The 5,254-nt window shown below is 45.5% G+C and overlaps 1 long non-coding RNA gene across 1 annotated transcript in view; it reads left to right on the forward strand.

Annotated features, from left to right (window-relative positions):
- Nucleotides 1-5,254, forward strand: part of LOC117946337 — a 22,368-nt gene that overhangs the window by 11,905 nt on the left and 5,209 nt on the right. Inside the window, exon 3 of the long non-coding RNA XR_004657002.1 lies at nucleotides 4,097-4,108. This is a non-coding gene — a long non-coding RNA (uncharacterized LOC117946337). The remainder of the gene's footprint in view (nucleotides 1-4,096; nucleotides 4,109-5,254) is intronic.

Genomic DNA, 5,254 nt, shown 5'->3' on the forward strand with positions numbered 1-5,254 from the left:
CCTCGTTCCCTCAGTTAGAGCATTGAAGATGGGTTGAGGCTGGGTCTTCCAACATGACAATGACCCGAAGCACACAGCAGGATAACCAAGGGAGCGGCTCTGCAAGAGGCATATCAAGGTTCTGGGGTTGCCTAGCCAGTCTCCAGACCTAAACCCAATAGAGAATCTTTGGAGGTTAGCTCAAACTCTGTGTTTCTCAGCGACAGCCAAGAAACCTGAATGATCTAGAGAAGATCTGTGTGGATGATTGGTCCAAAATCCCTTCTGCAGTGTGTGCAGACCTGGTGAAAAACTACAGGAAACGTTTGATCTCTGTCCTTGCAAACAAAGGCTACTGTACCAAATTTTAACATTGATTTTCTCAGGTGTTCAAATACTTATTTCAGTTATTTTTAATTATTGTTTGTCTCAAATTGTTACCTGAGTTATGGAACAATCTTTTATTATACCAGTACCTAAAAACAAAGCTGTTGAGTGTATGAATGATCTAAGACGTGGCTCTATGAAAGTATGTGAGAAAATCGTGTTGAATAGTCTGAAGCCCCTCCCTATCTTGACCCCTACCAATTTGCTGGGAGAGGTGCAGAGGATGTTGTTGTCTGTAAATTAGACAGTGTCGATGCTCATCTGGATGTAGGGGGACGGTGTTGTGAGAATTCTGTACTATGATTTTAGCTCAGCGTTTAATACGATACAATCACACATCCTTGTAAATAAGCTTTTGATGATGATTATTCCAGGTGTTTTTATCTGTTTCATTCTATTTTTTTTTTTTTGAAAACAGGTCTTAGTTTGTTAAGATTATCTCAAAAGTTAAGTCAGACAATATCATGTCAAACAAAGGTTCAGCTCAGGGAACTGTTTTATATCCTTTTCTTTTTACCATTTGCATGGCAGACTACTGTCCACAGCAGGCAATGTTAAGGTTTGGTTTGGACCCGGACACAGAACAACCAATGGAGCCAATAAAAAGGTTCGGGTTACCCCTCTCTGTCTGGCCGTTGGACTGCGGATGGGACCCAGATGACAGACTGGCTTGCTTCTAGGGAGGAACAGAAATCCTTCCACACACGCGAAATGAACCGTGGGCCTCGATCAGAAACCATATCCACAGGTATTCCATGGGGACGGAATACATGTTTGGACTAAGAGGTCAGCCGTTTCACTGGCCGTAGGTAATTTTGGTAATGCAATATAGTGAACAGATTAAGAGAATCTGTCCACGATGGCAAGTATAGTGTCATTACCTTCAGACAGGGGCAAGCCCGTGACAAAATCCAACGCCACATGGGACCAGGAGCGACTGGGGACCGGGAGCGGCTGCAGCAGGCCACTAGGCTGTTGGTGAGAGGCCTTACTCCGAGCGCAGACAGAACAGGCTGCAACGTAGGCCCAAACATCAGCAGCCAGACCACCAGACCACCAGAAGTGTCACCTCAACAACGTCAAAGTGCGACGTATTCCAAGGTGGCAGGCAAAACGTGAGGTATGAACCCACTGTAATACCTGGGACCGCACAGACTGCGGAACAAAAAAAAACGGTTGGGAGGTCCGTCTCCGGGTCCAGGATCCATGGCTTGAGCTGCTTTAACCAGTGACTCGATATCCCAGCAGACAGCAGCAACCACACAGGAGAATGGAAGTACCGACTCTGAATCCTCGGTGCAGTCAAATAGTTGGGACAGTGCATCAGGCTTGACGTTACGTGAACCTGGACGGTACGTAAGGCTACCAAAAAACAAGGCCCACCTGGCTTGACGAAAGTTGTCTTTTAGTGGACTGGATGTAGGCCAGGTTTTTGGGGTCAGTCCACACAACGAAAGGTTGCGTCGCTCCCTCAAGCCAATGCCGCCCCTCGTTCAGTGCCAGCTTCACCGCCAACAGCTCCTGGTTACCCACGTGATAGTTCTGTTCTGCTGGGGACAGTTTTTTCGACATAAAAGCATATGGACCGAGCTTCTTGTCCGAGGTGGAGCGTTGGGACAGGACTGCCCCCACCCCAGAGGCAGAAGTGTCCACCTCCACAATAAAATGGAGAGAAAAGTCGGGGTGTTTAAGCACAGGCGGAGAAGTAAACAGACATTTCAGTGTAGTAATGGCCAGATCCGCAGCAGACGACCAGCGGAAAGGGACCTTGGGGGACATGAGCTTGGTGAGAGGGGCCACCGCACAACTAAAATTGTGTTTAAATCTACGATAAAATTGGCAAAACCCAGAAAGCGCTGTAACTGGTTACATGACGTCGGTGTGGGCCAGCTGGTGACAACCTTGGTCTTCTCCGGGTCCGCCGCAACCTGTCCACTCTCAATGACGAACCCCAGGAACTGGACCAAACTCTGGTGGAAACAGCACTTCTCAGCTTTCACATAGAGCCTGTTCTCCAACAGGCGTTGGAGGACCTGATGGACATGGGATACCTGCTTGGACAGGGAGGAAGAAAAAAGTGAGAATGTCATCAAGGTACACCACAACGTAACTGTTCAAAACATCCCTCAACACACATTAACCAGAGCCTGGAAAACTGCTAGAGCGTTGGTAAGGCCAAACGGCATCACAAAATATTCGAAATGGCCCACTGGTGCGTTGAACGCGGTTTTCCATTTGTCTCCTCCCGGACACAAACAAGGTGATAGGCATTGCTTATATCCAGTTCAGTGAAAACCGTAGTGACTTGAAGGGGTTCAAAAGTGGAGTTGATGAGCGGCAGGGGATATTTATTCTTAACGGTAATGTTATTGAGCCCCCGAAAATCAATATAAGGGCGGAGAGTCTTGTCCTTCTTTTCCACAAAAAAGAATCCCGCCCCTACCAGGTATGACAACGGTTGGATGATACCCTTATGTACCTCTACATAGCCTCCCGTTTGGGCCGAGACAGATTGTATAGACGGCTGGACTGATTCGGGTTATTGGGGAGCAACTCAATGGAGCAGTCACATGGCCTATGGGGAGAAAGCAATACAGATTTAATCTTGTCAAAAACCTCCACCAGTTCCATGTAATCGGGAGGGACCGCGGACAAGGATCCACTGGCGCGGGATTACATTTGGCTGGTGGGACAGCTTAGCCCAGGCACACAGAAAAAAAAACGGTTTAAGTAGCTAGGTTGAGTGGTGGCTGGGACCTGAAGACGGAGAGTTTTGGGTTCAGAAACAGGGACTGGGCTTGTCAGTATACCCACCTTTACTGACAAGCCTTGTCTTTTGGCCGGGATGGACACCTAGCCACGCAGTGAGATGAATCCCCGCACTCACCTGCCTGTATTCAACGCTGTCGGTCAGCAGGAGACAGTCGGGCTCGACCCAGCTGCATCGCCTCCTCCGCCATCACCCTGGATGCGTTGACCGGCGATGAAGCGGGAAACGAGAGGGAAGACGGTTTCCAAAGCCCCAGCACAACAAGCTCTTTAAACGTACATTTTAATACGTTTTTTTATTTTACTTTAATGTTTTATGTATGGCATTTTAGTGTATAGTGTATTTATTGTATTGTATTCATGCTCTAGTTTTTATGGGTATTAAGGCGGGTATGAGCACTGTAATTGCCATTTTTATGGATGAAATAAACATGACTTGACTAGATCCAAAATTTTGCTATAAACTGAGTGATATAGGATACATTTTTCAGTAAACCGGTTTTGAAACGTCATCTAACCGCACAATGAGATAGCTGGTCATGGGTAGCGCTTTATGGTCAGATAATGCCATTGGAAGCAATACAGCTTTTTCAACTGAATGAAATAATTGAGGGGACGCCTAAAGAAAATCTATTCTGGAAACAGATTTATATCTACCTGGGAATAATCCTTACAGGTGAGATTAACTGCACGCCAAATATCTACAAACCCCAAACTGCTGGCCCATGATTTAAGAGCATTTGTACCTGAACCTGGTCCCTAGTGGCCCCTGCGTTCAACTGATCAATATGTAGGTCCCACACAGAATAAAAATTTGCACCAACAATAAAAGAAGAGTCTGTTAACTTGCATACCATAGAATTTGCCATCAAAAACATTAGGCGCATAAAATGAAGTGCAATTTTCCTAGCACCAAACTCTATAGTGGAGATCACAATCCTGCCTGTCTCATCTTACCAAGATAAAGTGGGAGGTTCCGTTTGACAACAATGGCTACTCCTTCTGTTTTTAGAAGTTGCTGAGGAGGATGCAACTGTTTAATAGAATCTACTGGCTAAACGGCCAGTATCAACCTGCAGCAAATGTGTCTCCTGTAATAATGCAATGTCAACATTTCTCTTGTTTAGTAAACCCAGAGTGATGGTGCGTTTTATAAGAAGCATGCAGTCCACCTTAATTCCAAACCAAAAATGAAAGATAAACCATTATCAAAAAAGCTGCATTCTAAGTGAGAATATATATGGAAATTGCTACTGCCTTTCATTTAATTAAATCCTAACAATAGTGCATCCAAAGCTAAGTCCCTCATTACACAAAACATGCAAAACACAGAACAAGAATATAAAACAGTGTGACAAAAGGGAGGAGAGAAGTGGGGAACACATAGCTAGACGGCTAACACTCAAAGTTGGTCTATGATCAAGATTGGAAACGGGGCAGCAAAAAATAGAACACCAGCCCATAATTACCTGATTGTCACAGTATGGTTCCTTATTAGATTAACATTAAAATAAACGCATTTCTCGTCAACAGAAACAAGAAACAAAAAGCACTGAACAGCAAGCACATTGTTAAGGAATCTCTAGCCTAGCAGTTGCCTAACGAACCTATGGAGAATAGGCCATATTAAGCTAGGTCGACACAGCATTCAGAAACACAATCTCTGTAATAATATCAGACAACAGTGTGATAAAACAAGGACACATCAAGAGAGCAAGACAAACTAGTGGCCCATGTTCATCAGGCAGTTGTTTCAGTCCTGATGGTGCCCTCCGTGACGGGATCCGAAGCGTTGGCTTTCCCTGTTGCAGCCGGAGGAAGACGGGGCGCGGCCTGGTTCACATTAGAGTGCGGATCGGGCCGGATCTTTCTGTCCGAGCCCAGCTCGCGTCCGACAGAGCAGTAACCGAACCCGACCCAAGCCCGAAAGGCATTAAGATATTTATGTCCGAGCCCGACCCTTGCCCGATACAATTAAAATCGCATTTGTTTCTCATACTAATGAAACATGTACGTTTGTTTGTGTGGAAAGCCCACAGATTTATGTCAGTAAATCTGAGTAAAATAAATACCTTGCTTAACCTGTATAAGCCGCCCCAATAAGAGATGCGGTAATTCA

This window comes from Etheostoma cragini, chromosome 6 (genome assembly GCF_013103735.1).
Source record: "Etheostoma cragini isolate CJK2018 chromosome 6, CSU_Ecrag_1.0, whole genome shotgun sequence".
In the NCBI taxonomy this organism is placed as follows: Eukaryota; Metazoa; Chordata; class Actinopteri; order Perciformes; family Percidae; genus Etheostoma; species Etheostoma cragini.